Source organism: Martes martes (assembly GCF_963455335.1).
Source record: "Martes martes genome assembly, chromosome: 12".
Lineage (NCBI taxonomy): Eukaryota > Metazoa > Chordata > Mammalia > Carnivora > Mustelidae > Martes > Martes martes.
In genome coordinates this window covers 19,669,402-19,684,965 of record NC_137900.1, presented here as the reverse complement: position 1 = coordinate 19,684,965, position 15,564 = coordinate 19,669,402, and positions in this window count along the sequence as shown.

Sequence of the window (15,564 nt, the reverse complement as noted above, 5' to 3'; positions counted from 1 at the left end):
TAACACATGCTAATATTAGAAATATTGGGACAATCAGAAACAGAAAAGACAATTAAAATGATATATAACCTCACCTCACAGAAGAAAAAAAAAAAACACTGTTAAAATTGGGCTGTACATAGGGGTGCCTGGGTGGCTCAGTTAAGTGTCTGTGTTCAGCTCAGGTCATGATCCCAGGAGCTGGGAATGAGTTCCGCATCAGGCTCCTTGCTCAGCGGGGACCCTGTTTCACCCTCTGCCTGTTGCTCCCCCTGCTTGTGTGCTAGTGCTCTCTCTCTTCCTAACAAATAAATAAAATCTTTTTAAAAAATTGGGTTGTATATTTTCTGGTGTTTTAAACATGTGCACATATATGCACACATTTTAAAAAAATACATTTGGGATCACATTGTGTAGCATGTCCATAAAGTCTGGAACATAGGTGAGAAAAGGTATCTGTGCTAATATCATTATTAATGTTATTAAATTTGCTGACATTAGCAAAGATACATTAATATTATTCCATATTATTTATTGCTCTTATGGATTAGAGATGTCATTGAAGGCATTACATGTGTTTACCTATGTTTCTGTATTTTTACAGATACCCTATATATGAGAGGAATGTATATTGATATATTTTTCTCACGTCGTTGCAAGTTCTGATCTTGGCATGACTATTAAAGGTCCTCAAATTGACAATGGTCATAAATGTAGAATAATTTATGCATGCCATGCCAGAAAGGGAACATTTCACAAATATGCTAGATTGTTTTTCTAAACAGCCAATTCACAAACTCTCTGTAGATTTATTTATCCATTTTGGGCTCAGTGACCAGAGTATAGGAATATAGCTGGAAAAAGTCCAATGACTGGAGACATGTAAAAATAGCATATTTCCTTAAATCCCTTACCTTTCCCAAACACCACTTATTGAAGAAAATTAGATGGGAGGGGTGAGGAGTTAGGGAAACAAGTGTTTGCCTTGGCCTTGGCAGTCTCACAGTCAGACGTGGTCACCGAGGAGAGCACAAGGAAAGAGACGATGCAATCCATCCCCACATAGGGCTTCGGTGATACTGACTTTCACAAAACATGCCTGTCCTGTCATGCCAATGAAGTTATTAAAATTAAAATTAATTCCAGGATCTCCCAAAGCAGCTGCAAGACAAAGCGCCGCCTTCGTCACCTTCTGAGTAAAGCCTTCACTTTCCAGAGTAAAACTTCAGAAACTCCACTGATCAGAGGGATTACAGACTTCGCGCAGATGTGTCTTGGAGCTGTGTCTGTCCCAACGTTCCTCTTGTCTAGATACCGCTCTCTCAAAAAAATGTCCTGAACCTCTGAGAGGCCGCAGTGGCAATCGTCTTTGTGCGCTGTTTCCGTCTGGCCTGGCTCGTCAGCATTACAAAATGGATACTGAGAAAAATCTTCAGCATGAAATGAATTCAAATGTTTGATGTTACCCTAATTGGGTGAAGTGTCAATTTTATACAGCCTTCCTGCCACGGCCGAAGATAAAGAGACTTTTCTATATGATATGAACGCTTTCCCGTCTACCGTACAGGAGCCCAAAGCCTAAAACAATGAAAGTAGAAGTCTCAGCGCACCTGGGTGGCTCAGTGGGTTAAGCCTCTGCCTTCCGCTCAGGTCATGATCCCAGGGTCCTGGGATCGAGCCCCGCATCAGACTCTCTGCTCAGCGGGGAGCCTGCTTCCCCCTCTCTCTGTCTCTGCCTGCCTCTCTGCCTACTTGTGATCTCTGTCTGTCAAATAAATAAATAAAATCTTAAAAAAAAAAAGAAAAAGAAAAAAGTAGAAGTCTCTTGTCCATAAGCTGATTGTCTGAAACGCAAACAAGTACAAACTTGACCCTGGCCCATCTGTAGTGACGAAAGAGGGAATTTTTAAAAGTACTTTGAAGTCACACATATAAGAACTTTCTGTAGGACAGATGTCACCCTGCCACCTGCTGATCTGAGAGGGGGAGAGGAACGTGGGGCAGTGCACGGACAGGCTCCCACTGTGCCCGGCCTCCTATCTTGAGAGCTTTATTGGCTGGTTTGCCCTTGGAGAGGAAGGAGACGCTGGATCAAAAGTCAGGGTTTCTGTGCATCAGAGACTAGGAAAGGACAGAATCAGGGAAAAGAGAAGGATTCGGGAAGACTGACCAGTTCTCCCAAAGAGACTGAGTCAAAATGTACAATATTTTGGACCAGATTTTTAAACAGCTCATCTTTCTTCCCCTTACTACCCATGAAGATCGTAACAGCTTTAGGGAATAAAGGATCTTTATTTTCTCCACGCATCTGTGTGTACTATGAATACTCTCACGATTTCAGGACAACTTCTTTCAAGTGAAGCATGGGGAAGCTTTTCACCTTCCTCCAGAAAGTTTATCTTACTTTGTTCTCGTTATTTTCAGTACTTAAGACGTCATCCTCTTCTCCCCTCACCTACTGTCCAGCTAATTTTGAGTCCCACCTGTGACATTTGGGGCCTTTCTCTGACCCACATTCCTCTCACTAGTTTGAACGTGGGAAATCCCCTCATTTGGGTTCTCTCAATGCTTTAAATTCTAATTAGCATCCAACATATCCATTAGCATTGGAGGTATTCACCTGAAGATGTACCCCCCTCCCCCAAAGGAGAGTGATCCCCTGACAGGAGGAACTAGGATGTGAGCAGCACCTCCCCATCAGCGCGGGGGGTGGGGTGGGGGGGTCAAGCATAAAGGAGATTCCCAGTGGACACACCAATGAACCGGTGATGAGTGCACAGATGATGAAGTTAACCATGCTTTCTTCTGGGATGTTGCATTTGTTGGTGCAAATGACATTCTTCCTCCATCACAGTTTAATAGGTAAGGAAACAGAGCTGGAGCAACAGTTTACAAATCAAAGAGGATACTAATAATCTGACACGTAATCTGCGCTGTCCTTCTGACTCTAGACATTTGTCCTATGCTCGGAATAAAGAGGGTGTTACAGGGCACAGTAAATAAAAATCTCTGATATGTTCAAATAATCCCAAAGCTTCATTTTACCTGTTAAATCCCCTCATCAATTTTTTTAAAAAAAGGATTCTTAGACTTTCTATGGACCAGACCAATGAGAAAAGAAGGGGGGGGGAGGGGAGAATCCACAGCAACTGAGTATGATTCAGTTAAATAAATATCTTATTCACACCTTGGGACAATCCTGAGAAGGAAGAATTTTTAAACTTCCTTCAAGAAGTTTGTCTTCCTTTGTTCTTGTTCTCGTCCCTATGCCACAGAGAACTAACCAGCATCAGGGAGGTTAAGAAACTCAACATCACACAGAGAACGAAAAGAGAGACACAGATCTCCTAACGCTCAGCCCAATTTTCTTTCCACCGGACAGTGTTTCCTGAGACTACAGGCATCAAGGACCTGAGACTTGGTTATGCAACCTTTAAAAATAAAGTCGTCGTCTCTTCTGCTGTTGTGCCGGTAGACATTTGAACAAACTTCTCTGGGTTGCAAAGCCACTAAGCACCTCAAACAAAAATGAGCTGGTTGCGAGCACTCTGCTTTGGAGAACGTCGATACGACTTCCTGCTTCAGTGACAGCTTTCATCTCCAGCAATTTCATATGTTTGATCACTTACTTGAATCTGTTGCGTATGTAATCACAAAAAGAAAAAAGTCTCTCTATTCTTCCCAAGGACCATAAATTTGTGCTGGTGAAAGCCCTCACTGCAAAGCAGATGGTCTCAGAGCAGACAGTGAGGTGAGTGTTAGTTTCAGTTCCCTGGAGAGGGAAGGTAGCGCAGGGGTTGTATTTTAGGTGGGGGGGAGGGGTGCTGTCATAGGAAAGAACCTTCTATCTGTCAGGGGAAAGAGGGAGTCCTCCTGCCCCACTGGTTGATCTTAACAAAACTGCATTGTTAAGTTGACAGCCTAAACTAGAACACAAGGGCAACCAGTGCCAGATTTCCTTTTTAGATTTTTTTAAAAAATTTTGGACAAAAATACACATTCTGCAAACAGGCTACACTTATCCTGAGAGGGCTGGCACCCTCCCAGGGGGGCATGAGTACTTCATGATTATGAGTCTAATAGAGACCTCTACTGGCTGAGTCCTTCCAGATCAGCCGCTGCGGGACCCTGTGAGCCACCGACCCCTCATCTCTGACAGCCTGTAAATAAATGAAAATGATAATCATGATTGATTTTATCTGTTCATACAGAATTACAGTTGTACACTTGGTGTGCACGCAAAGGTTGAAACATTCACAGAGACCTGGGTGGGGTTGGTAAAGATTCAGCCATTCGCTTGTTCACTTTGAAAATCTCGTTGTAGCATCTGACCAAGGAAAGGTAAAGAGGCTTCAGCTCCCCTATCTGAACAAACAGAATCAGAAGTTCAAATCTGAGAGTAGAGCATCATGGATGATTTTTGCTTCTGCTATAGAGGACCAGTTGTTCTGCCTCTGGGGGTCTAGGGGAGTACAGGAAGAGAAGGTGTGTTTCTAAAACATGAACTCCAGGGACACCTGGGTGGCTCAGTTGGTTGAGCTGCTGCCTTCAGCTCAGGTCATGATCCCAGGGTCCTGGAATCAAGTCCCACATCGGGCTCCTTGCTCAGCAGGGAGCCTGCTTCTGCCTCTGCCTGCTTGTGCGCTTTCTCTCTCTCTCTCTGATAAATAAATAAATAAATAAATAAATAAAATCTGATAAACAAACAAATAAATAAATAAAATCTTTAAAAAATAAAAAAAACTAAAAAAAAACCCAAACAAAATAAAAACAAAAACATGAACTCCAACAATATCAAACCTGCAGCAAATCCTACAGTGCCCCAGCAATGATGTGTCTTCATACTAAGCACCAGTTTATGGGGTACTTTTAAGATGCCGATGGATCTGCACTGGGGGAGAAACAGTTCCCACTAGCAGAACCCCCCAGATCATGTTGACTTCTAGCGGCTCTGCTACGTGTCTGCTCCTCTGTGGCCTCTGGCGAGATGAGGCCAATATCTGCAACGCTAAGACTGGGCCCCTATTAATCAGCATGAACGAGCCTCCTGATCTTTACTGGGAGGGAGGGATCCTGAATTGGAGGACTAAATATAGGCAAACAAATCCAATAACTAAACCCTCACAGCCAAGACATAAGCAAATATAAATCCCACTTGTGTTATTATAATGCCTACCAACCTAATTGAGAACACATTCATTTTAAGCTAAATAAATTACTGCTACAATTATATAACCTTGAGGTCACCTCCTTTAGGAGATGGCCAGCACTTGTATTAACTATTCCACACTTTACTGTAAGTGGCCTCGGCCAATCAATGCCAGATAAATGATGTTAAAATATGCATTTAATTAACTCAGTCCTTCATTTATTTGCTATTTTAGCCTAGGGATGAAGAAGAACAGGAAGTTAAATTGTGTGTGTTCTCAAACAAGACTTCAGAATGAAGTGTTTTTCTTTCCCAGTCAAAGCACCGTCTTCCTTGTTAATCTGGCCAAGGGAGCCTTCTTCAGACTTTAACAGAAGGCAGTACCTCCCTCTGAGGAGCAGGGCCTTGCCTGGGCCATGGATAACTCCATAATCAAGGAAGTAAGTCCTTCCATTTCCCTTTGAGAGATGGGTTTACCAACTGTCTTTTTTTTTTTTTTTTTAAATGAATGGTTTGATCACTCTTGGAATGTGAGCAGTTATTATAGCATGTTTCTGATCACAGGGACGCAAGGGCAATGACATCGCAAACTTAGGGATTCGTGCGTTATTTTATCGTTTTCGAGATACAGAGATGTTTTCAGCTGTGGTTTGGAATGGTCTGCCCTCTCCCTCATGCCGGGTGTTGGGCAAAAAACTCTGAGCAGAGCTTATCTAGTAGGCAATATGCTTTTTACCAATCTCTTCTTTGGGATTTGCTTCTGCTGTTGCAGGCGCACTATCATTCATGGAATGCTCGTCCGTTTCCCCCTACATAGCCCAGATAGGCTAGTCAAAACCATGTGGCACTGGGCTGTGAACAGCAGTGATGTGTGTTATCTCAGGCTGAAGCCCTTAAGAGCTGGTGAACAGCCTTCCTTCCACCTCTCTCTTTCTGTTCCATGATGTTCCCGAAAGTTGGGAAATGGCCGAGATTTAAAATGAAAGGCTCACGGTTTGCTGAGTCACTGTGGGGAGGAGAGTGGCTTTGAGGGGTACTCTGATTTACATCGCTTTCTGCATGAGCAAGAAAGAAACCTTTGTCTTCTTAAACCAGTGAGATTTCCAGGTTTGTTTATCACAGCATAATCTAGGCTATGCTGACAAATATAATTGGCTTCTATGGTGATAAACAAATCCATAATCTATAGTACTAAGTAACCACCTAAACTGTAGTCATTTGGATCTAATTTGCATGAATATTAATTCTTTTAAACAAGAAAGGAAAATAATGATAGTCCACAGACTTTATACCTTCAGAATCAGCCACTTGTTCATTAATTTTTAATGAGAAACATTCATTATTATGAATTCCTTGACAAGACTTTGATTTTTTTGGGTAAATGATGACCATAATTAAGCTCCTCATAATGAACACAGCAATTTTTAAACAGTACAATTTATATAATGTTTCTCCTCTGGGAGGCTCAGTTTTCTTAATAAAAAGCAACAGTGGATATATGGGTACGTTTTCATAATGCATGAGGGTTCGGAGTCATTATTATGTTCTTCTCTATGCTCATTCGTTCATTCATCGTATCAATACATATCCTCTCTGCACTTTTGTGCAGAACTTCAAGACAATTTCACCATAGGAAATTTTAACTAATAAAATGCCGGCTTACTGCCAACATAACTTTTCCACCCATAACATGCTTTCTTGTTATCATGGGCTTAGTGGTTTCATTTAACCGTATAGTTTAAAATCTTTTTGATTCTGTCATTCACTTCTACAACACACAAATGTATTCATGCAAGCCCTAAAGTCAATCATTAATTAAAATACTAAAATTATTTTTTGGTAGCATTTGATATCAGGGAAAGAATAAAAAAAGGATGAAAATAGAAACCTGTTACCTCCATTAGGAAAGCCCTAATGGGTTCCATATTACCTTGGATTGCAATAGAAAATGCTAGATGATGCTTGTCTATACAAAATAAACTTTCTGTAGTTGCCTACTGGGATATTCTTGAAACTATTAACACCACTGCTTTGCTCATCACAGCTGTGGTAAAGACAAATAGGAACAGACAAGTTTAAAGGTAAGAGGCCCAAATTGGGCAGATCCAGCTGACATTAACTCAATGTCCCTCTTTTGTCCCACCTCACAGGTTAGATGTCAACCAGCATTTGGAATCCCAGTGTATTTTTGCAAAGTCATTGTTTTCACTCACTTTCTTCTAGGTAAAGCCTGGTCCCTTTTAAGAATTTTTACTAGTTGAATCCTTCATTGCTCTGCAACTTAGTATTATAATCCTTCTTCCACCCACCCTACTTTGCATCCTGATGTCCCTAAGCTTGTTCTGTTTTTTCCCCATAACACTTTCCACTTTCTAAAATACTATACACTTACTATATTTGCTATCTATTGTCATACCACACCAGAGTAGAAGTCCTGAAAGAGCAACCTCTGATTTATTGATGTAAAGACTAGCACATAGAAGGTATCAAGTAAATATTTTCAAATAAATCCATGAGTCTATGAATAAATGAAAGTTCCTTTGATCCAATTACAAAAACACTCTAAGACTTGTTTTTTTAGCTCCTTTCCCCCCTTCCAAATCCCATTTTGCCTCTGGCCATCTTGTCCAGGAGTTTCACTCATTCTTGAACTGACCTTGTCAGCTTATCACATGGCTGACCTGCTTAACGATTCTCAGTCTCTTAGACACTGATCGGTGTGTCTTCCTTTTCTGGTGTGATGGTGATGTCTTTCTGGAGAGAAGACCAGGATAATTTTCTATGTGTATTCCCCTGGGCAGCCCTGACCAGAAATGGTGAGGTCTTATGGATGGATTTTGGTGAACATTACACATTTTAACTGAGATTACTTAAAACCTAATTTTAAAGTTACTTTTAAAAGACTTTGTCTTGTAAAATCAACACCTGCACATGGTGATTTAGAAAAGAAGAAAATAAAATCACCCCTAATTCTGCTATGAGATAAATCCACAGCTAATAATTTAAGTTGCATTCTCTATCATTTCTTTCTTTCTTTCTTTTTTTTTTTTTAAGATTTTATTTATTTATTTGACAGAGATCACAGGTGGGCAGAGAGGCAGGCAGAGAGAGAGGAAGGGAAGCAGGCTCCCCGCTGAGCAGAGAGCCCGACACGGGGCTCGATCCCAGAACCCTGAGATCATGACCTGAGCCGAAGGCGGAGGCTTTAACCCACTGAGCCACCCAGGTGCCCCTCTATCATTTCTCTTATAACTGAACTGTCTGGTTAAGTTAAAACCAATCAATTAATTCACAGAAACAGAGTTCAAGTGATCACATTTTATATAGTCTTTCGAAGTGCGCAAGGGGATACAATAAGAAAAGGAATAAAAATAGAATGCTGAGAATTAAGAAAAAGAGTGTTTCATAAAGGAAGGGCAGGCTTGTAGAGCTCTCTGACCCCGAGTCACTGTGACACAACTTGAACTTGTTCACATACAGAGCTCCTATCTACAAAAAGAGCTTTGCAGGGAAATGATTTCGAGAAAGTTAGGAGGATCTAAATATAGGCCAAATTAATCACACTGTTCAGTGGTGCTAGGATGACCAACTACATTCATTCCCCCTTTATCTGTGAGGGGTATGTTCCCAGACCCTCAGTGGATGCCTGAAACCACAGATGGTACTGAACGCTACATATACTATATATTTTTTCCCATACATAATACCTACACTAAAGTTAAATTTACAAACTAGGCACCATAAGAGACTGACAACAATAACTAATAATGAAGTAGAACAATTATAACAGTATATTGTACTAAAAGTTATGTGAACGTGTCCTCTCTCTCAAAATATCTTATTGTAGTATACTCACCCTTCTTGTGATGATGTAAGAGGAAGAAATGCCTACGTGCTGAGACGAAGTCAGGTGAATGTGATGTAGCGTTAGGCTGCTACTTACCTTCTGAAGAGGTCAGGAGGAGGCCCATCTGCTTTCCGACTTGGTTGATCATGGCGGATTGAAACTGTAGAAACAGAACCAAAAATAAGGTAGGGCTGGGGGGCTGCGTATTCTAGTTTCCCTGGGACTGAGGAGTTTCTTGGGAGGATGGCCTTTCAGTGCAAATATTGAGACAGTCCGAAGTAAACCGGGACAGGTGGTTATCTGAGGGGGTATCTGGAGAAAATATATATACGTATGCTTGTATATAAGGCTTGCCTTAAGTAATTATTTACTATTTGGACAGTAGAAGCATAATTAGGGACTTTTTGATTGAAACTTAAATTGACCAGAGAAGGAGTATAAAACAAGGAACATTCATCAAAACTAAATAAAAAAGTCAGGTGGGCTGACCCTGATGCCAAGAGTACTGAAGCTGCTCCATCTCGTAGGAAATCAGTGCTTATCAATGTCTTTGCATCTGCGAGGCAGAGTTGGCAATGAGGAAAGAATGTAATTTAAGTGATTTGGATTAAATGACGAGCAGGAAAAGACCCCTTTTCTCAAGACCCTGACAGGAACAGAACGGTCAGCTGTGGCTGCAAAACAGGCCTCAGACGGAGTCAATCTTAGGTCAATTAGAAGAAAGAAAAAAAGGAGGAAGAAAGATGATATATTTGCTCCCAAATTGTTAAACAGCTATGCTGTCTCTGGGAAGAATGGAAAGAGAAAATTGTGAGCACTCAGACTGCCCCCCCTCTGTTTGTGTTTGTTTACTAATTTTCATCAAGAAAGTGGCTTTCAGAATGTTTTACCCTTGAAAACAAGAACAACTTAGAAATCCTCTGGCTCTTGAGAGAAAATGATAGAATTAAAAATTGGTTTAAATTGAGAAGAGATTTTTCAAAAGTCAAAATTCAAGGGTTAAAAGAAAAGAAGGTTATAGAGTTATAGCACTGTCTTTACTGAAATCTTCCTAAAATGGATGAGGTTTTTGAAATGACCTAAACACTAGTTTTATGTTATATATTACAAAGGTGCTAAACAGGTGCCTTTTTAAGGAAATAGGTACTTATATTACGGAAGTGGTAAAACAAGACTGGCTTCAACAGAAGCACATTTCTACTGTATGAATTCTCTAGAGCTATCATGGTTATACTAGTAACTCATGATCAAATAATATACAAACAAGAACTTAAACACAACACATAGACTAAGATCAAAGAGATTCTCTAATCTGGCTGAGTTCAAAATACCAGTTTCCTCCTTAGATAATTATAACTCATATTTGAATATCACTTTCAAATTTAGTTTCCCAACCACTGTGATGTAGTTGTTAAGGTTATCCCCATTTCACACACAAGGAAACTGAGGCTGAAGATATTTGTGGCTTATTCAGACTTTCAGCTAGTTCAGAAACTAGGATTGCACTCAGGTCCTTTGGCTTTAGTTGTTATCCTATGAACATAAAACAAACTCAGTGTAATCTTAAAAATCTTTTGACTATTAAGGAGACAACGCCTTTCCAAGATGCTCTTTGCTTTCTGTTACCTATATTAGTCGGTGTAGAAAGTCTGTATCACTCATGTTGGCAATTGCAACGGCCAGAGACTTATTACCACTTTCCTGTTAAGATCCTCATGAAACCTCATGGGATTGAGGCTGAAAAATCAATGCCAGATGGCTTTGGGATAAATATTCCTGAAAATTCCGCTACTGTTAAGACACCCCAATGGAAATGTCCTCGATGCTGATAAAGATGGAGATAACACAGGCAGGCCATCTGTCCTTAGCCACATGGCTTTTACTAAAAGAAAATCTCTGAGGTACAATGAATGAAGACTAGATACAGGCAGAGGAGCATCCAGGAGACATTCTTGTGTGTCTGCTGGTCATTAGCTAATCACAAATGCAGATAATTAAGACAAGACTCCAAAAGTTGCCCCATTTTGTGGGATTAGCTACTACTGCTGAACATGGAGAAACATGGATGATAAAAGCATCAATTCTGTTGACCACTCTGCTTCAAAGAAGTTCAGTGAGCATTACGACAATTTTTTTACTAGAATGTATTACTCCACTTCCCCCCCCAAATCTCTTTGAAATGGCTTTTAGCAAAAGACATAAGTGAGAAAAATTGGACCAGAAAGACAAAACGCAAACATGGTCGGAAATGAGCACCAATGGCAGCTGACGTATTGCAACCAACTGGTACAGAATTGTGATTATGACAGCAGACTTCTAAATCAAACTAGGGGCATTTCGAGCATTTCAGATCTTCTTATAATCAAGAAAATGCTTAATAATGTGATACTAGGAAATTCAAAATCATTTGTTTTCTCTTTGATAGTGACATATGAAATCCATACATGGCTTCTTTCCGTGAGCTTCATCATGACGTTATAATCACACTTAGCAGTCTGGAAACCAGATTTCCAGGAAAACATGCAAGGTAATGAACATTCTTACCAGGAGGTATCTACCTGAAAGCACGTATCAGCGAGAGACGATCGTTGCGGGTGCTCTATTGACGTGCATTCACTGATGTGTTTTGGCAGGGTCAGGAATGTCAAGGCTAGAGGGAAATTTGTTTAGGGCTCCTGTACTTTGTTTGCTTTAAAACAGAATGACAGTTTCTTTGGTATATGATTCCAAGAAGCAGAGCCACTGATAGCAGAGTCTTCAATATGCTTTAGAACCATCATTTCAACAAAGAATCTATCTAAGTTTCAGCTTGGAATTCATGTTCAATCGCTTAGCAGGGGCATTTGTGAGTAGCTTTTCAATCCCTGCTGTTGTCCAACTTTTTGGTAATAGAATTCCTCCATGTCATCATCTTCAGAAAGTGTGCTGGGGCATCAGTAATCAACCACAGTAACAACTCTAAGACTTCCTACGCAGCAGATCCCTAACTTTGTCAGTTCATGGTGACCTTGGTGTCTTAGTAATTTTTTCATGGTGTCTCTACTCTAGGCCAAAAGAAATACTTACATATTTAATAGTTGCTTATTAAGTATTTAGGTCCAAACAATATGTATTTGTGTCTTAATAAATTAATAACTATCTGAAAAAAGTAGTATGCATATATTGAAAGACAGAAATACTATTTTTATTTTATTCTTAGGTAATCACAGTTATTTGTTAAGAAGGCAGGTGCACCTGTTGTATACTGCACAACTTCTTAAACTTAGAATCGCATTGGACACTGTCACCCTCATTTCTTGGTCCACACTGATTTTTGCCTAGCACTTGCTTTATACCACAGTATCTGCTAAATATCCAGCTACATAAAGAAATGGTGTCATCAAAGAAATGTAGTGGAATCTCATATTGAAAATATCAACTCTCTCTTGGGGTGCCTGGGTGGCTCAGTGGGTTAAAGCCTCTGCCTTCGGCTCAGGTCATGATCCCAGGGTCCTGGGATCGAGCCCCACATCAGGTTCTCTGCTCAGCAGGGAGCCTGCTTCCTCCTCTCTCTCTCTGCCTGCCTCTCTGCCTAATTGTGATCTGTCTGTCAAATAAATACATAAATAAATAATTTAAAAAAAAAAGAAAAAAGAAAATATCAACTCTCTGGAGCTACTAGTTTGTATGGTGTCAGAATTTCTTGTGACTCAGTATTGCCATGCTCCCTCAACAATTTAAAATTTCCATGGTAGCCTCTGAGCTCAATGTGGCATGCTCAGGTCACCTGGGTGAAGAGGTGGGGAGCTGTGGTTCTACAGAGTGGTCGTGACAATATATGTGAAAAAAATAATAATACTCTGAGACACTGAGCTCAAGAGACTGACCAAATTAACTGCAGAAGCCATGTTGAGCATCTTCTCAGAAGTTGAAGCCCTACTGGATTAGAGAGAGGACACGGGTACTGTGGACAGCAGGAGCGATGAACCTGGGGAATTGTTCTTGTTCTCAACAAAGGAAATGAAACTATAAAAACATTGTGTTTGCAGGTGACCTGGCCTTCACGAGGGCTAGATGGGGAATATTTTAGAGGTGAATGAGACACTTTATGGTCTAAATGTACCATCTGAACTTTCTATAAATAGTTAATTAGAAAGCTCTAATCATACTCTTCTTCCCTTTTTCTTTTTCTTTGTATTTTGTCTTAATCTCTTCAGGTGGGTATTCCGGACAAATAATGATGGTCAGTTGTAACTCTTAAAAAATTTGGCCTTCTAGGGACGCCTGGGTGGCTCAGTTGGTTAAGCGGCTGCCTTCGGCTCAGGTCATGATCCCAGCGTCCTGGGATAGAGTCCCACATCGGGCTCCTTGCTCAGCAGGGAGCCTGCTTCTCCCTCTGCCTCTGCCTGCCACTCTGTGTGCCTATGCTCACTCTCTCTGACAAATAAATAAATAAAATCTTAAAAAAAAAAAATTGGCCTTCTAAACATGCCAGTCAAATGAACCTTACCATAGGCCATCTCACAGTTTAAGTTCTTTCCGAATAAAAGATTCAGAAGCAAAAAAAAAAAAAAAAAAAAAAATCTGCAGCAATCCACATTACCGTTAAAGAAGATCAAAACCATAACAATTGAACTGCTAAAGTCTAGACGTTCAGGGAAGTCATATTCTAATGAGACCTTATCATTTCTACATTTCACTCTGTTCAGTTTTGCTAAAGAGCTTTGGGGCAAGCAATCCATTGATGAAAACAAGACCTTGGCAATGATTAACACCTGAGCTGGTTTTTCATTAAAAAAACTTCATAATAACATGTTATTCATGAAGGTTTGCTGGATCACAGATATGTGTAAGAAAACAGAGTATTGTGTTGTGAAGGAATTTAATTTTTGCCCTGGCCCAACTGCCAATTAACCTCATGGTTGTAGGTCAAAGCCACCTTGCTTCCCTGGCCCTCACTCCTGGCACTAACATGAACAATGGTGGGTGTGGATTAGTTGTTCCAGGGCCTCTGAGTTCCAACACTGAATGCTCGAACTTCCCTGCCAAAGAAGATTCTGGTGTCTTCTGAAGAGCATAAGTATCATTGGCCCAACTAGCTAAATAGGTGAATTAAAGAAAGAAAGCACTGCTACTGAGTTTTTTTTTTTTAATTTAACAATGGTAAAATAAACCCATGTAAATAAAATTTAAAATGTATCATCTTAACCACTGATAAGTGTCTAGTTCAATAGTGTTAAGTCTATTCACCTGGTTGTGTAACCAGTCTTCAGAACTTTTTCCTTTCGCAAAACTAAAACCCTCTACCCATTAAACAATAACCTTCCTCCCACCAACCTCCCGGCAACTGCCTTTCTACTTTGTGTCTCTATGATTTGGACTACACTGGATACCTACTATAAGCAGAATCATACAGTATTTGTCTTTATGTGATTGGCTAATATCACTTAGCCTGTCTTCGAGGTTCAGCCACGTTGTCTCATGTGGCAGGATTTCCCTCCTTCGTAAGGCTAAGTAATATTTTATTGCATGTACATGCCACATTTTGTTTATTCATTCGTCTGTCTGTGGACACTTCGGTTGCTTCCACCTTTCTGTTATTGTGAATCGAGCTGTTATGACTGAGGGCGTAACCACTGCTGAGTTATAAAGGAGAGGAATGCATATTTATTTTCCCCAAGCCCCAAGGAAATTGCAGGACTGTCAATACCCTTCTGATTTCATCTCGAGGGTTTCCAGAGGTAAGGGATGTAGGTCACCAGGGTGCTTAAACTTCATTCTGGAGGACCAATGGGAGGATTATTTGAAATATCATTTCCAGATGTGTCTTAGGGCTAAAATGTATTTCCTTCTGTTTTATCACCAGTCATTAAAAGAAACAACAGGGAAAGAGAAAAACAAAGTCATGTCTTCCAAAATGTGAAAGGTCTTTGCCATTGGACGGTTTTAATGTGAACTTGAATCTCTGTACACAAGTCTAATTTTTAATTAGTTACAGATCCAAACCTTTGTGAAAAAATATTCTCTCAGGATTTTGAAATTTTAGCTCCACATATCATTACATCTGTCCTGCTTCAAAAGTGTTGTACAAAAGGATAATAATATCTGCAAATAATTGATGTGTGAGTCAAGTTGGGCCATTTTTTTTTTTTTAAGATTTTATTTATTTGTTTGACAGACAGAGATCACAAGTAGGCAGAGAGGCAGGCAGAGAGAGAGGAGGAAGCAGGCTCCCTGCCGAGCAGAGAGCCCGATGCGGGACTTGATCCCAGAACCCTGAGATCATGACCTGAGCCGAAGGCAGAGGCTTTAACCCACTGAGCCACCCAGGCACCCCAAGTTGGGCCATTTTTTAAGCAAGAGGGTCAGAACTTTTCAAGGAGGTTTCTTTCTTTCTTTCTTCCTTTCTTTTCTTTCGTGTGAAAGGAACTCACTCTTTATTTATTTACTTTTTAAAGATTTTATTAATTTATTTGACAAAGAGGAGAGATCACAAGTACGCAGAGAGGCAGGTGGGGGCAGGGGGGGAAGCAGGCTCCCTGATGAGCAGAGAGCCCGATGTGGGGACTCGATCCCAGGACCCTGAGATCATGACCTGAGCCGAAGGCAG